Source organism: Pteronotus mesoamericanus, unplaced genomic scaffold, assembly GCF_021234165.1.
Source record: "Pteronotus mesoamericanus isolate MK-2021 breed Mesoamerican mustached bat unplaced genomic scaffold, CSHL_Meso_final scaffold_99, whole genome shotgun sequence".
Lineage (NCBI taxonomy): Eukaryota > Metazoa > Chordata > Mammalia > Chiroptera > Mormoopidae > Pteronotus > Pteronotus mesoamericanus.
Genome location: NW_026555330.1, coordinates 14,736,106 through 14,753,713, shown reverse-complemented (window position 1 = coordinate 14,753,713; position 17,608 = coordinate 14,736,106).

The window sequence follows — 17,608 nt, the reverse complement described above, 5'->3', positions numbered from 1 at the left end:
AAGGAAGAAGTTAGCGATCTCAGAAATACATCCAGAGAAGGCCATATCCAGAGCCAAAAGAGAGGTTATCTTGTCACTTGGTGGTTTTTTTTTAAAGGATAAAGAATACTTTGTCTAGAAGCCCTCGCAGTGGACTCTCGCTCGGTTCTCTGGCCATGTTCATACCACCGGCTTCTTCCTGAGGGAATGAGACCTCAGGGCTGGCGGGGGTAGCGTGTGGGAAGACATGCAGCGCAGCTGCTGTAGCTGGTCTGTTGATGGAGGGTGGGTACTGAGCAAAATGGGCTCTGTCTTGGGGAGGAGGAAGGCGGAGGAAGGTAGCGGAGAGATGACTGTTGGGTAGGCAAATAATAGCTTTTGGGTTGCTGTCTCTCTAAAGAAATAAATATTTTTTAAAAAAGGAGATGGACTGGAAAGGCAAGAAGGGCTGAGTGGGAAGAAACAACTACTAAACCTTCTCTTGGGAAGGCAAGTCACAGCCACAGGGCAGGTAACAGAGGCTCGGGGGCAGGTTGTGGTGCTGTGAAAAGCTTGAAAAATGAATGAATAGTTGTCGAAATGAATAATGATACCGAGCTATAACCAATCATAAGTAAAGTCCGTCTGGAGAGTGATTTTTATCTTTTTAAAATGTATTTCCTCAAGTTCCTATGGCAAGACTCTCTTTTTCATGAATATACTCAAAGGTAAGATTATGGGGTGCTGTTCAGTAGGCGTGTGCTCGTTAATTGAGTCAGTGCGTTGAATGGGCGCCAGAGTCTGTGTGCTAGATTTAGGTGCTGGGGGTCTCACGCGAGTAGGCCACTCACCCGCACGAGAACCTTAGACGAGGGAGGTGACAGTGGAGGTCGAAGGGGACAGACTTGACCTGCATTTTCCAGAGTCAGTAAGACTCGCTGATGGTTTAGATATTGGGAGTCAAGGTGGCTCCTAGAATTTGGGCTTCAAAACTGGTGGGTTTGTGTCACGTACTGAGAACAGAGAGCCCGAAAGAGAAACAAGCTTTTGTCGGCCGAGCACGGGGAGGAGAGGATGAAGAGGAAGTGTTCTCGTGTGTGTGTCAGCGCGAAGAGCCTGTCAGACATCCAGGCGGTGGTGGCAGAGCGGCAGTTTGGGGTCGCAGTCCAAAGCCGGGGTCCGAGCTGGACGAGTAGATTGAGCGCTCAGCGTAGAGGTGGTGCTCACAGCCAGGGGCCGAGTGAGGTCGCTGGGCCAGGGAGCCTGAGGCGGCCCGTCCACCAGGGCTTCGCGCAGGGAGGGACAGGCTTCAGGCCTGTGTTTTCTGCCCTCTGCTGTGCCTCCTGAGCACGTGAGCCGGGCTAGTGAGCGCGAGGAACTGAATTTTCATTTGACGTCATTTAAGTTATTTTAAATTTAGGCAGCAGCCAGTGGCTCCTGTATTGGGCTGTTCAGGGCAGAGACGAGTTGGGGTGATCGGCATCGAGCAGCTGAGCCGGCACAGAGGATGGAGGAGGAAAGGTCAAGGGGCGGGGGGGGGGCGGGGCGGGGGGGCGGGAGGGGGGGGGGGGAGCCGGGAGGATGGCGCCCATCCGAACCCGGAGAGGAAGGCGGGTCAGGAACGAGCGCCGGCCGCTGTGTCGCCTGTGGCCGACGGGCGGGGCTGGGGAACACGCGTGTCACTGGGGAGCTAATAAAAGGCCACATCTCTATGGGACGGTGGCCGTCAGATGGAAGCGGGCAGGGAGAGAACAGCAGATACGGAAAAGCAGTGTCTGTACCAGGTTGTCCGACCCGCGGCCCAGGACGGCTGTGAATGCGGCCCAAGGCAAAACCGGAAATGTACTAAAAACAGTAGGAGAGTTTTTTGGTGTGATTATGTGTTGCCATGTATTTAATGTGTGGCCTAAGACGTCTTCCAGTGTGGATGTCCCTAGACAATCATGTTAAGTTTCTCTTCGAAGAGGAATGGATGAATTAGATGGGAAATGGAGGAGAATTTGGAATCGAGAAACTTATTTTTTTTTTTATCTTCACCAGAGAACATGCTAATTGATTTTAGAGAGAGAGGAAGAGAGGGAAAGAGAAAGAGAGAAACATTGATGTAAGAGAGAAACGTTGACTGGTCGCCTCTCATACGCATCCTGACTGGAGACCAAGTCTGCAACACAGGCACGTACCGACTGGGAATCGAACCCGAAGCCTTCCGATTTACGGGCGTGATGCTGAACCAACGGGGTCACAGGGGCCGGGGAACTGAAATGTATTGTTTAAGGTGGGAGCCATTTGCGGTATTTGTTTGGTGTCACCAGTGGCCAACAGGAGGAAGGCTGGCGAGGAGAGAAGGAGATGAGAGCAGGGACCCATTTCTTCACAACTGAACAGGTCGAACAGGTCGGGGCCCAGGGTGCAGGTGAGGGGCGGGCTTTGATGGAGAGGGGACCCCAGTCCGGAGTAGGGGTGGAGGGAGCTGCGTGCGGGCCTGGGAGCGCTGCAGAGTTGCCGGGGAGCAGACGCGTGTGTGCGGACAGTGGGTGCGGCGCCCGAGGAGGGAGGAGCGATGGCAGCGGCCCAGGGCGTGTGCGGGCTGGGGGCCCGGTGCTTGGGCTGGCGCGCACAGAGAGCGCCCGTGGGCAGACTTCGTGTCCTTCCCCTGCGAGAAGAGGCAGGTCACCGGCGTCACGCAGAGAGGGATCTTTGAGAGGCGGCTGCGTTGGAGCAGGTTTCTCCCAAGGGGGCGAGATGTGCAGTTTCCTCCTGACGTGGTGGGAAGCGAGGCCAGGAGGGTGGAGGTGGGAGCGGGATGGACGGAGGGAGGGTGCAGGGTCCGTGGACGGGAGGCCGGACGGAGGCCGAAGAACCACAGTGCAGAAACTAGGGACTGGAGAGAGGAGGCGGGCTCGGGGTGGGGCGTTGGAGGTCAACCTGATGGCAGCTAGGGTGTGACAGGAATGGAGGAGAAGATGGGGGGTGCGGGGGGGGCTGGGGGGCAGAGAGGAAGGCGATGAGCGCGGGGAGGACAGCGGCCTGGACGGGCACTGGCCCAGCGGGGCGCCGTCCCTTTGCCCTATCCACTCGGTGCCAGGGGGGCTGGCGCCTGCGGGCGAGACCGGCGGGTTTCCTCGCCTCGGGTTCCGGTTGGTCTGGGCCCTGGGGGGCCCCTGCGGATCCTGGAGGGGGGCTGCGTCGCAGAAGTGACGGTCCCTGCTCCTCATCGTGGCCTTGTCTGCACATCTCCCTCCTCTTGGGTCCCCAATTCCTTCAGGCCTGGGGCGGAGACCCGTCCACTCTTGCCAGCCCCCAGTTCCCGCACGACCCGCCCGCCCTTCCTGCCCCGTTCACGCCTCTGTGAATGGTCCCTGGAGTTGACCTAATGTCGGGGACACTGGTATAGGGCCGTCCGACCGCAGGGCGAGGACCCCCGGGAGCGGGTGTTTCTGAAAGGAGGGGAAACGGTTTGGAAGCCGTGACAGGGCTGGGGAGGCTTCCGCCCGCGCAGGAGCCGGGACGGACGTTCAGAGGGGCCCGCGCATCCAGGGGACGTTCCGGGGCGCCGCGCGGGGCGCCGGCGGGTGCAGTGAGGGTCTGTGGGGTGGAGAGGAAGGGGAGGCGGGTCAGGCTGGGGGTTCACACGCAGCTGCGGGTACGAATCGGGGTGATGGCGGCTCACCCGGAGGCTCTGGGGACCGAGGCGGAGAGAGACGAGGCCAGGCCCTCAGTCGTGTCCCTTCAGTCCCAGCGCAGGTAGTGCGGCCCTCGGCGGCAGCGGTGACCCCGGCAGGTGGCAGGCGGCAGGCGTGACTCAACAAAGGCCTGCTGTGTGAGCCACGCCCCCCCACCTCCTGGAGGCAGCCCCGCCCACGCCAGGGGTCCCTGCCAGGGGTCCCAGTGGCAGCGAGGACCCTGCCCGCCGGCGTCCAGCAGCCTCGGTCCAACAAGGGCGGTTGGCGTGGATAGGGAGGGCGGAGGCTTCCCTGCAGGAGCCGCGGAGGCCACGTGGCTCACAGGATGTTCGCCCAGGACAAGGTAGGGCCGAGCCTGAAGGGCATCCTCCGTCGGGCCAGGACAGAGCTGCGGCCCCCGGGGCTGCTGGTTCTGCCTCCCTTGGAACGTCTCCTCTCAGCAGGGCGGGGGCGGGGGGCAAAGATCGTCTGTCACAGGCACGGCCTCTTCTGTCCCATCCACTGTACTAACATGGGGCGGTCGCAACCTCTCGCTGCCTGACGCCGCTGCCCAGGGCCCCTGGAGCACTGCCCGAGGCGGCGGAGGCTGCCAGGCCCTCGGGACACGGCTCAGCCCTTCGGCTCTGACCGCCACCCTGCCAGGTAGGCGTCGTCACCACCCCTGTTCGGTAAGCAAAGACAGGAAGGTGCCGAGGGTCCTACCCTCGGCTCAGGGGCTCGAGGCTGGAACCGGAAGTCAGAGCTCAGGAGAGTTCATGCCCTCGTCTTCGGCTGTAGCGTTGGAAGTGTTTACTGTACGTTTGCGGCAGCTGCCGTGCTGTGTCGTGAAGAAAGCAGGTCAGACAAGTAATATGCACGGCGCCTGAATTTTTATTTCTGAAACTAAAACGAAACAGGAGGGCAGGCATTTGGAAAAAGTGGCTTTTTCACCTGCCAGTCAAAAATTGCTTTTCTGCTTTCTAGCATTTTCTCCAGGTGTGTTTGAGAAGGCTGCCAGGTTAGATACACAGACAGACACATGTACGTGTGTCTCTCTACTTACATATATACGTAGGTATTACTCCATGTAAGACAAATGTACAGTGAAATCACCGGACGCTCACTTCATTCTCTCGCTTCACGTCCGGTGATCTCGCATACCTCTTTCCAGCTATGTTTACAAATCCCTCGCTCCAAACCTGTAAACCGCACACGCCGTCTCCGTTTCAAATTGAACAAAACATTAGAGTCTAACTCTAAAACGCGTTCCCAGATCCCGCCGACGCGGGTCACACCAGGTTACACCACCCGCAACGCCCACCCCAGTGGTCGCTCCTTCAGCTCTGAAGTGACTGTAATTTCAGTGTTAGGCGCGAGGTAAAGGACGACGCCGTTCCGTTTCCGCACTGAAGCTGCTTGTCTTTGAAATCGGGTGGGTCCGGGTTCTTCTCGTCGCAGCCCCGCCCCCGCCCGCCCCCAGGCCTCCGCCCAGCATGTCCGTCAAGCCTGTCTTTTGTGTACTTCCCCGCCCGCCTCTCCCGACCCCCTGCGGAACCGAAGAGCCGTCGTGTCCCCATTTTGCAGGGAAGCCAACGGAGGCCTTGCCACTCCCGCTGCGCTTTGCTGGTGCGCTGATGATGCCACGTGGGGAAGACGGCGCTCAGTGCGGAAAACACGGTGAGAAGAAGGGATAAGACGGCGGGAACCTGTGGAGCTGCCACCTCTGGGTGAGTGCGCCTTTCCCTGGGAAGCTTTGTGCAAGCGACAGGCGACCGCGCTTCACAGCAGCGGGCGCAGAGCACCAGCTGCGCCCTCCCGCCTGGTTTCTCCTCGGCGTCTCCTGGATGGAGTTGCCACCCGCTCCCCTTCCATCAAGGCCGCATGCCCTCGCCTCTGGCCCCCCTCTGTCCGGCGCAGGCAGGCTTGTTGCCTTGCCGACAAGCGTTTGCTCGCGCCCCAGGACGCCAGCGGGCCTTTGCTGATTGTTACCGTTTTGGAGTAAGTTAGGACGGAAAAGACCCTGAGAAAGTCGAGGCTTTGTAACACTTGAGTGAGATCTACCCAGGGAACTGTGAAACACATGTGTTTTTAACATAGGAATGTAGAAGAGCCTTGAAATTTTCCTTTCGGAAAAGGTCTGTACACGCGACAAAAGCTTCCGTGGGCAGCGTCCTCCACCAATTACATGGCCTGCTTCCCTGACTCTCTAACCACAGACTCTCCTCTTACCCTGAGCCCATAAAGCACCCGTCTCCCCATTAAAAACTGAAAGGCGATCCATAAACCCTCCCTCCGTGGGTCTGGCTCAGGCCAGCGCCTTCACGCGCCCGGCCCGCCCGGCCACACGGAAGTGCACGTCCGGCTCGGCCGCACGCCATCTCCACGCCGGGGCGCGGCCCTCTGCGGCCTGGTCCTGCCCGTGAGGCTCTCACGGAGCTGAAGGCTTCTGGAGAGTGCAGAGCAAAGTGACCTTTCAGACGCCGAGGGCGGTCACCCTGCGCGTGGGGCCAGGCAGCCTGTTCTGGGTGCAGTCCACGCCCATGGCAGGTCCCTCCCGTGTACGGCGGAGGCGCGGCCCGCCCGTGCTGCAGCGGTTAGGGAGCGACGGATCAGGCCTTGCCCGAGGGCGACACTGTCCTGTGCGTGCGGGGCGCCCCTGCACCCTCCTGGCCCAGAGACCCCCTGGGCGTCTGCTTGGTGGAGTCAGGGCGGGCGCCGCATGGCCTCAAACGCAGACAGGCCCGGCTCTGGCAGGGCTCGCAGAGAGCGGCCCCGAGGCGTGCCCTGTCCTAGCGCCGCTTCCCGCCAGCCCCCGCCCTGGGGCTCTCCCGCAGCCCGTCTACAGGGGCCCCGCGAAGCGCCCGGGAGGGACCTGTGAGACTTGGGCCTCGTAAGGAGAACAGCCCCTCGGTCCTCGGTGCCTCGTCCCCAAACCTCTGCGTCAGGCGGCCTCGCCGCTGCCCCTGCCTTCGCACACATTCAGCCGCGGCTCCCCGTGCGGGCGCGTCTCTGGTCTCCTCCTCCACAGGGCAGTGCCTCGGGCCGCTGAGGAGGGAGCATTACTTTTGGGGGGGAGCGGGAGGACTCCAGAGGGTGACGGCCGAGCCTTGTGGGTGCGGTCGGAGGCCACGCTCCCCAGAGCCGTTCCGCCACTCACCCCAGCGACCTCTGTCACCCAGAGCGCCCGCCCGCGGGGCAACAAGAAGCACTGGTTTCCCTCAGACCCGACCTGGTCCTGCCTCCACGGAAGGACGCTTCTCACAGGGGTCTGTGGCCTAAGGACGAGACAGCGCCCCCCCTCCCCCGCTCTGACGCCCGGAGGGAGCGGCCCCGGCTTTAGTGTAGGGCGTGTTGGCTCTGCGTCTCTCCTTCTGGGCATTTGGGATGGAAGGCGGCCGTGTTTCCAGTTTGAAGATTGCAGTTCGCGTGCGGCTGTTGCGGGTTCACATCCCTCTTCTCCGTTCCCGGGCACTGCCCTGGAGGGTTTTGTCCAGACGCCAGCCGTGGCTGGGGGCTTGCGCCCCGCTAAGCCCGCCCCAGCCGCCCCCGCCTGTCTAGGGCGCCGGCCGCCTGCGTCACGCAGAAGTGGCCACGCCGACAGTGCGCGTGCAGATGGGAGCGCTGTCTCCGGGGCCCCCCAGTCCTGCGCTCATCACCCGCCACATCCAGGGGTGCACCCCGCTTTTGGAGACCTTCACCGGCCGAGAGCCATTGGGCTCTGTTCTTCCAGGCGCAGGAGCTGTAGGTGCTGGGGGGGGCGGAACGGCTCCCCGGGCCCCGCCCCCCGGCCCCGCCCCCGTCTCAGCACCCAGCCCCCGGTGCGTGCTCTCTCAGCCCACGTGCACGCGGGACCCGTCACAAGGAGTTTCCACCTTGCCTCTTCCTCCCTAAAAAGTCACTGTTCTTAAAAAAGACTGTCCAAGCTTGTCCTTTGCTCAGAAATCCCGCTTCTGCTGTGAGCGTGCCCCCGGTTGTTACTAGTGGCATCGCTATTGTTCTATCTTGACATCTTGGGTCTTTCTCATCTGATTCCCTTAAAGTGAAAAAAAAACCCAAAAAACCCTTTTATTTATAAAATATATTCAGAAAAGCAGTAGAAATAGTAAAATAGACACGTGGGTACCCACCAGCTAGGGTTTGCCTTTCTTTTCGATCTTTTGTCACGTTCTTTCCCTCTAAGGAACAAAAGCCACACTTCCCCCCTTTTGGTTTTTGTGTTTCTGAGGATTCTTAACCCTTGGGTTCCCTCCTACCTTTGGGGCAGAGTAAGCGTGCTCACCGTAAAACCCATCCTCGCTGGTCACGTGTCCGCTCAGCTGGAGTCTGCGGTTCTCACCCTGCCGGGCAGCGAGGTCTGGTTCTGTGGCTCAGTTCTGGCCAACGGCGCGCAGCTGGGGGTGGTGAGCGCAGCCCTCGCGCGGCCCTTGGACAGGAAGCCGGCTCGCCGCCTCCCAGGGCCCCCTGTCATCGCCACGGGGGTCCCGCAGGGACAGGGCGGAGCCCCAGGACGGGCGGAGTCTGTGCCCGGAGCGACTCCCCAGAGCCGAGGCCCCGCCAGTCGTGGCCCACCTGCTGCGTAAGAGTTCAGGCCCCTCCCGTTTTCTTTCTGTCCCTGTTTCCTGGGGTGTCTTCCCTAGAGCGAGTTAGCCTTTACTCTATGGCCAAAACCGGATGCCTGGAAATGAGGGAGTCGTAACGAAACCTTAAGCCACGAGGCCTTACCTAGGCAGCCGGGCCGCCGGCGGTGCGGGGCCGGGTCTTGCAGCTGGGAAACAGGTGGTTGTTGCAACGCCATGGCCACGCCGTGGGCCGGCATTTTGGCGCGGGGGCCCGGGAGCTGACGGTGCTCCCGCCACGCACGGCAGAACAGAGGGGAAGCCCGAGGCAAGAACCAGAATGTAAATGCGTGACGGTGGTTCTTGCCGAATAGCAAGGTTTTTCAAGAAAGAAATGAGCTCACTTAAGAGACAACAAGGTCACAAGGGGAAGGAAACGGAGTGTGTGGGAAAGGAGGGCCTGGTGGGTTGGAAAACCCAGCCATTTCTGTGGTCTGAGCGGGAGAGGGCTGTTTGCTCAGAGACTTTCTGGAAGCCTGGCCTGTGACGGAGGTTTCTTAGCCAAACGAGATCGGGCCTTGCAGCGAAGGTCAGGTGAGGGGGTCCCCTGCGCTATGTAAGGCCACTTCGACGTAGCCGCCATTGACACAAGAGAAAGAGACGCAGGTAGCACGCAGAACCTGGAAGGGCAGCAGGTGCGGAGCCGGTCCCAGAGAAGCGCCCTGGGTCTGGGCCCCGGCGGCTGCGACAGGCTGCAGAGGGCCGGCGGGGCTGCCTCCGCGCCAGGAGCCCGCGGGGCTACAGACACCAGAGGTCTGGCCCGCGAGAGCCCGCCGCGGCCCTCGGGCGGCTTGCAGGAGAGCGTGCCCTCGTGCCCGCCGCAGCCCCAGCCTGGAGGGGCTCGGACGGCCGGGCCGGGACGGGCCTCCCCGGGGCGGGCTGGCTCTGCGGGCGTCAGCGGAGCCACCCAGGCGGCCCCGCAGGGATGTGCCCAGGGCCTGGCGGGGGGACCTCTGTTTGGGAAGGAAGAGCCATTCAGGGTTACTGGCTGCCGCGTCTTTCCCCATTGAAATGGAAGTTTTTGTGGTGGTGGTTCGTGCTATACCTGACCCCCCGCCCCCGCTGTCCATGGGGGTGAGAGTGGGGTCAAGTAACTGCCTCTGGGTTGTCGGTCACTGAGTGACCTGTGGCCGTATCTGGACAGAGGAGAAGGTAGAATCTGGCAGTGAGCGGCGGGCGGGCTTCCCTTCCCCACGGGGTTTCGGGCTGACCAACCAATGCAGACAGTTAAACCAGCGCTCTCAACGCTTCGTGAGAGCTTAGGGGTCAGGGGAAGCTTCCCCGAGGAGGTTGCATTCCTTGGGAAGCTTGAAATACGGATGCGAAGGCCTCGGAGAGGCCGGCCGCAGGGAGAGCACATGCCCGTGCCCCGGAGGAGGGGAGGGGGGCCCAGGAGCTTGGGGGGTGAGGGGCGCGCAGACAGGGTGAGCGAGAAGCCAGGAATGGCTAGAGAGGAGGCAACGGGGATGAAACCTTTAGCTCTGGTGGGAACTTGGACTTTACCCTCAGAGCAGTGGGAAGCCATTCCAGTGTCCGAACAGGAGGAGTGGCGTTTAGATGGAGGACCATCTGCACAGCAGAAGGGGCCGGGCACAGCCCAGCGCCCGGTTTGGTCAATAAAGTTTTCCTGGGACACAGCCGTACCATTCACTGACATGGTGCCTCCGGCTCCTTCCAGGCCTCCAGTGCAGAGACAGGGGACCGGCCGCTGGCCACAGAGCCCGAAGCGCTGTCCCCTGGCCCCAGGAGGACGTGGGCTGGCCCCGGGGAGGCAGCTGCCTGACCCGGGCGGGACAGCGGGGCCCAGCGTGGAGCTTGGGGAAGGCCGACCTGTGGCGCCTCCGAAGAAATCGTGGCGCAGATGCCGGTGTGGATCGTGAGTGTTGTTCCCCCCTAGACAAGATGCTCCGAAGCCCGTTACACAACTCCAACGGAGTTCCGCGCCGCCCGACGGCACTGCCCGTTCCCGACAGCCGGGCTCGGGTGCTGCCGGGCCCTGCCCGGCCCCGGGCTCGGGGGCTGGGCGGCCCCGTGGTCCGGGCCTGCCGCCTGCATCTGCTTGTGTGGGATTGTGCGCGCCCCGCGTCCTCCCACACTGCGCGCGCGTGTTGTGGGGAGCTGCGGGGGGCGCGGAGGGCTTACTGCAGACGCGGGAGACGTCGGGCGGCTGAAGAACTGTGAGGGAGTGAGAGAGCCGCACGGCGGTCGAACAGGGTGCGGAGGTGAGCCGCGCCGCTGCTCTGCCTTCCGGTTTGTGTCGCTGTCTCCGCTCTGTCGTCTCCCCGACCTCCACCTCCGTCCGTCCGTACCCCTGGGTGAACCTCTAACGTAGAAGAGTCTCTCTGTCATTATCCTGTTTCTTGCTACCCCACGTTCTTGAGCACGCCGTCCGCGCCTCACGACGCAAGGCGGTGTCCCCGGGGAAGAGGGCTAGAGCCCGCTGCTGAGAGGGCTGGCCTCGCTTCCCTGGGGTGGCAAGGTGTGTTGGGCCCAGGCGAGGCTTCCTGCGGCCTAGAGGTTTCGGTCAGACAAGGGGTCATCTGATTCGTCCTGCGGGAGGGACCAGGAAAGGATGGAGTCCAAAGGCGCGGGGAGGCGTCGCGGGAGCGGTGACACAGTAGGGAAACTGAGGTCGCTTCCGCAGGAGCAGTGCCCCCGAGCGTGAGCGGGAGGCTGTAAGGAAGACAGGTGGCCGGGGGTCTGGCGTACGGAAGATCAGCCAGGACTTGACTCTTTGTGAAAGGAGACGGTGTCTTCGCTGCTTTCATAGGTGCACCACGTCATACAGGGTTAGACACGCAGCAGGGACGCGAGACGTGCGACACAGGAACCCTCGGCCTCGCACAGACCCTGAGACCCGCTGCCCTTTGTGCTCCGGGGCGTGGCTGCCTTCCCCGGGCCCCCTCCTGGGCCCGAGCAAATTGAGCCACATCACTGTTTCCTGAACAGCCTCAGGAGGAAGGCGCCGGGGAGCACGCTTAGCGTGCTCCTCCTTTGCAAAGACCCAGACCAGGTCTCAGGGTATTTGCACCTCGACCCAAATCACGCGCTGCGACTGCACCCCCGGCGTTCAGGGCGCCTGCTGCGGCCGAGGCCGGGGCGGGCGCTGCCCGTGCGCTTTCAGGCCGGCCTCCCTGTGACCCCAGGCGTCTGCTCCATTCGCAGACAGGACGACTGGCTCAGGAGCTCCTCAGGAGCTCGGCTGGCATAAGTGGCAGGTTGATGTTGAGCCCCTTGCTGACCCTTTGAGCTCCTCCCCTTGTTAACCCTCGCCACCGTTTCCTCACTTCCTCCCACGCATCCTCCCACGCAGCTCTCAGGGCTGTGTGGCAGAGCTCACTTCTCACAATTCCGACCACCTTTCATGGCCAAGCCTTCTGTCCCTGTAAGCGCACGTTGATTTCCAAATGTCCCCGCGCCTGGAGCTGCGCCGCGCCCCCGCACGCTCCGGGGTTTGGTGCCTTCTTCCCCTTTCTGGAGTGTTCCTCTTCCTCCCTGTCCGGCTGGGCTTCCAACCCAGAGACCCATTTCTGATTCTTCTTTCCTGGGCGATCTCATAATCTCCCGGGTTTCGATTCTTGTTAGCAGGTGGAGGTGGTATTTCCTAGGCTTTGGAAGGACGCTAACTGGGACGAATCGTGGCTCTGCCCGCCGCCGGCTCCTCTGGAGACCGTTGCTTGATTTCTCTAAGCCTTGGGTATTTTCTCCTTCATAAAGTAAGACGATGGTTATTTAAAGTAGCGCCCAGTGCAGAGAGCACTCAGAGTGAGCTGTGGTTTACTGTACAACTCTTGTACGAATCAAATTTAACACGTGTAACGAGCCGGCGCAACAACCGCTGGCTCGCTGTGCTTCCTTAGGGACGTCTTGCTCGCCCTTCAAGATTGAGTGTGAATTTGCTCTGCGGCGCCGCACTGTAAGCGGTCTGTGCGCCCTGCACGATCGGCCAGTTTGTCTGCTGGGCTCGCACGCGTATTTCCACTTCCTGTGCTGTGCGTGATTGTTATCCACCCCCAGCACTGGAATAATGTTTAGTTTTTCACTTGGCAAAGAAGTCAAGCACTAAATATTTTAAAAATCCTCACCTGAGGATATGCTCATTGATTTGGGGGGAGGGGGAAGAAAGAGAGGGAGACACACACATCGACGTGACAGAGAAACGTTGATTGGTTGCCTGCTGTACACGCCCTGAGCGGGGATTGAACCTGCAACCTTTTGGTTTATGGGACCCAACCATCTCCACCTTCTAAGCCACCCGGCCAGGGCTCAAGTATTACATTTTTGAAAAAGCACAAAACATCCTACTTCAGATCTTTACTTACTTATTTTTAACATACAAGTCAGTTTAAAATGATAGAAATTCTGTGAGAACTAAGAAATCCACGGCTGTAGTTAAATAATAGAAAAAAATTGAGACAAAAGATCGACAACACCCAGCATTTTGCTTCCTCCCCTGTTGAGAGCACCTGTTTCTCTGGGTTAGAGGGGGCGAATTCTAAAACCTAGAGGCCCTGCCTGTACCGCCCGGGCGGTGGGGACTGCGGACCCCCGGTCCCCATCCTCGGCGGGGGGCGTGCCCCGGTCAGCCTCCCCACTCACGCCGGGCGCAGGGACCTCCCTGGGGGAACGGAGCGGAACCCGGGCTTTACTTCCTCCTCGGCACGGGGCCGCTTCGCTGCCCGCCCGGACCAAGCGCCAGCCAGTCTCGGACACGCGCTGGCCCGGTGAGTGGCTGCGCCGGCTCACTGGGGTGCAAGAACGCCCTCCGGGACTCGCGGTTCGTCAGTGCGGCGGCCACCACCATGCTGCCCCTTCTGGGTGACGTGCTGCGGGATCCTGGGCTCGGCACCGTCCCGAGCTCTGAGCGCTCACACGGCACTGAGCTCTGAGGGTGCCTCTGTTCGGTGAGCATGATCCCTGTGGCAACTTTTAAAAAATTGTGACACTTTGTAGCCATGTTACAGGTAAAGGAATTGAGGCTCAGAGAACCTAAGTAACATACTCAAAGCCACACAGCTAGTTAGAGGTGTAGAAAAATGGTCGTGTTTCAACAGAAAACTCATGTAGCCTGGAGGACACTGTCCAGGTGCCCTGGCTCCTGTTCTTCGCCGTCTTCGAGCCACTGTGCGTCCTCTGGGTTGTCTGATTGTCCCCTCCCGCCATCTGCATCTGGCTGTCACCCGTCCCCATCTCTGAGGCCTGGTGCAACTCGATGTCAACGTGTCTTTCAGACTCTCTTTTGAGCAGTTTGTAACATCTGTCTGCTTCCCTCATTGAAAGAGTTAAGTAAAATCTTTCACTCTCTTTTCTATCTGTGTCAGAGCCATGATTTGAGCTTTGTCTGCAAATGACCTTTTAGCAGAGACACAACGGGAACGCGGGTCCCTGTCCACCGTCCAGGCCCCTTCCTGCAGCTCGCAGCTCGGAGCCGCCTGGCCTCCCTGTGCCTCACTGCGGAGCTTGCTTTCCGAAGGCGGAGCTCGGGGTTCCACCGCAGGAAACCCTCATTGGGCAGGGTTTTGGCTTTGTCTTGTATTTTAACAAGACTCCAGCTATTCTGTTGCCTGTGGTCGGAAAAGCCCTGATCCTATCTTTTTAGTAGGAGAAAGGAAATACTTGTACAAAGCAAGTTATAAACTAAGTTTCAAGGAAGGAGGGAAGAGATAGGGAGGGACTGTCTGCCTGGAGGAATCTGTAACTTGTGGCGTGTGATCTGGGTCTTTGCACTAGGAGAGCTGGTGACGGGGAGGGGCCTGAGAAAGGGCCGGCTGTGCCCAGGAAGCAGCGTGAGCGAGCAGGGACCGGAGGTGCCGAGCCCTCCCCGGGGACGACGGGTCGGATTCGGCCGGACCGAGCCCCGAGTGCAGAGGCCGGGTAGAGCGTGGCCCCGCCCCGGGCAGGCAGGACGGGGCAGGCCGTCGCACGGTTCCGTCAGGCTGGCCCGGGCGACGTGTGATTGATGACGTGTGGACTGTGTATTTCTGGAGTTTTTCTTTTCATCATTTTGGACCTGTGGTGACTGTGGGTAACGGAAGCCGAAGAAGACAGGGGCCGTGCAGAGGGCGGGCGCGGCCGTGGCGGTTTGTTGCCCTCCTGAGTCAGCGTGACATGTGTGTGGTCTGACCGTTGCTGTTTGGAGCTGTTGGTCACAGTTACTTATTTTCCGGTAATTTCTTGTCTGGCTTTGAATCCGAATTCATGCGATTGTTTTAGAAGTTCCGCAACGCTCTTACAATTTGCATTCTTCGTCGAAAGAATTAATAACCCGGATTGAGACGAAGGGAATGGAACTGGCTCTGCCGCTCCGCTGAGACCTGGGGGACCCCTTTCCCTCTCTCTGCTATTAGGGCCCTGCGTGCCCGACGCCGGCGCAGCCCGGCCGGACCGGCGCCGCCCTGTCGGAGCTCAGAGGGGCAGGGACGGCAGGGCTTTTCCTCGCTGGGTTTAGGCAATAGCTTAGGGTGAAAACCAAGGGGAAACCATTGCTATACCCTTTTCCGCCCTAGAAAGTAGGATATTGGTTAAGAGTCTGCAGACCATGACCCCTCGAACCCCTACATGGGCTCCCCGACAAGCCAGGGAGGGTGGGCAACGCGTGCGGAGAGCGCAGGCAAGCGCCGGTCTCGCAGGGCTCAGTGCAGGTGGTAGGAGTGTGCGCGACAGAAGCCTTGCCCCGGAGCAGCGGCGGTCGCGGATGCGGCTCCTCCTCCTGGCTGCGGGACTCTTGGCTGCGGGACTCTCGGCTGCGCCTCCGAGGGACCGTGTGTAGCCGCTCCTCCTGACGATGGATAAATAGGCGCGTGATTTCATTCCTTTCTAAATTCAGAAAGTGTTCCCTGTTTTCTCACCAACGATGGCAGGACAGGTCAGTTAGAAGGCGCGGGGACAGGACTGGACATAGAAGACTCGTGGGAGGCGGGGCCTGGTGGGAGAGAGTCTCATCCAGAATATTTCTGCTTCAGTTGTCTCGGGGGCCGGGGGGCCTCGCGGGGCCGGGGGGCCGCGGTAGGGCTGTGTTGCTGAGAGGTCAGAGGGCAAGCGAACTTCCTGTCGCCATCAGAACAAATCATTGCCATGCTCACAAATTCTGAGGTTTTATTTCAACTTGGTGTATAAATATATATATATATATTGTGTGTGTGTGTGTGTGTGTGTGAAATTCTGGATTTGTATTTGATTGGGGGAAGACTTCATAGATTAAGTGAAATTTCCTTATCCTGATGGTGTTTTCATTGTTGATATGATAGTTTTTAATGTTATGCATATAGAGCATTAATAAAGTTTTCCTTACCCCACAATCCATTTCTCCCTAGTTTTTTTGACTATTAAACATTAGCATTTTGAGATGCTCAGAATATCTTTGTTTGAAGACATTTAATTGTAACAATCTTTCCAACATTATTTTTTATCCAGTACTTTCTACAAGAAGAATTTTAAAATCTTAGAGGAGAACCATGCCTTTCCTAGCGGGAAATAAACCCCTACCAGAGGATTTTTTAAAAATTAAAACTAGATTGTCTTCTTTTTAAAATTAAAAAAAAACATTTCTTAGTATATTTCAAAATGTAACAGAAGTATTTCGAAAAGAGATGGCAATGGGCAATTTTTCAAAACTGTCCCTTATGGGACGGCAAAGATGTTTTGTTTTCACTCAACCGCGAAGAATGCAGGCCTTACGTGGGAGGCCTGAGAGCGGCGCCGGCGCCTGCCGTGCTGCGCGCGCCTGGCCCGCCGGGCCGGTTGTAGCGACACGGGTGCAGGGGAGCGGTCGCGAGGACCTGAGGGGGCTGATTTGACTGGGACATACAAGGGGAAGGATATATTTGTGTATGAAAAATTAATGAGAAAGGTTACTCCTGTTTTTTCTTTGTAGTCACTTTTAGGATAGTTCATGTGCCCATTTGAATTTTCACTTGTATGTATGACTCTCATTAAAAATTACCTAAGTTTTAAAAATCCATATCAATGATAGGTTACATGCATTTATAATAATTGATGTTACTCTCACGCTATTTATAATACATTATATTACTACAGAATTACAGGCAGGGGAAAAAAATTACATAAAATAAGATAAGCAAAAAAGAACACAAAAGGCAGCCCTGGCTGGTGCGGCTCAGTGGACTGAGCGACAGATTACAAAGAAAAGGGTCACCGGTTCGATTCCCAGTCAGGGCGCAGGCCTGGGTTTCTGTCCAGGTCCCCAGTAGGGGGCACGCAAGAGGCGACCACACATGGATGTTTCTCTCCCTCTCTCCCTCCCTTCCCCTCGCTCTGAAAATAAGTGAATAAAATCTTAAAAAAGAAAACAAAATCCACAAAAGACAGAATCTCACCTGCCCAGAAATAACCACTGTTAATGTCTTGAAGAGATTTCTGAAAAACAAATGATAGTACTTTTAAGTACTCAAAAAACCTTTCAAAAATTATTTTAAAAATAGCGGCTGGGGTCATCCAGTTTTTACTAAATCAACCTTTCTCATCACAATGTTTGGTGTCATTTTGATTCTGTGTTCACTAATGGGGACCGGTGGGCAGCTGAGGCCGTTGTCCAGGCTACTTCTGCTTTAATTATCTTGTTGTCTGGCAAAGGACCAGCATTTAATCTCAGTTTTCCAAACAACTGGCTCTGTTTAGAAGTGTAGGAATTTGTGGGAACAAATTTATCAGAATTTGCCTCAAAAGAATTTTTGCACTTTTATCTCTGTTTAAGTATGGATGAGCAATCGTATTTTTCTGTGACCTATTCCTTTGAACTGTTTTCATGCACAAAAAGTATAAAAATGAAATTCACTTTGATTCCTCCGATTTGAAACCCAGAAAATCTTAGACGGTGAATACAGCCTCTGGGGAACTGTCCTTGGGGAGGGAGAATCAGTAAAAAGAACTTGAAGAATAATTGAAGATTTAAAATGTGAATAATGAAACGGATGTTTTAAAGAAAATAAGCTGCATTAAAATATTGAGGAAAAGTATGCAGCTGATGTTAGCCTGCCTCCTAAGGTCACTGATTTCTGATTAATTTAAAGTTTTCAAAGTTCAGCTAGTGTTCCCTGGACCCCATTCCTACCTCCGAGGCCTGGCCCCGGGCGCCGGCGCACTCGCTGCCGCGCTCTGGGTGCTCTGAGGACTGGGCAATGCCTCCCTAGAGCTGGGCCCGAAGGCGTGGAGGGCAAGGTGCACCGCGGCGGATTTCTCGGCGTTTCCTCAGCCTTGGCCACGGCCGTGGGTGTTCGAAACATGTAAATCCATTCCTACCTCCGAGGCCTGGCCCTGGGCGCCGGCGCACTCGCTGCCGCGCTCTGGGTGCTCTGAGGACTGGGCAATGCCTCCCTAGAGCTGGGCCCGAAGGCGTGGAGGGCAAGGTGCACC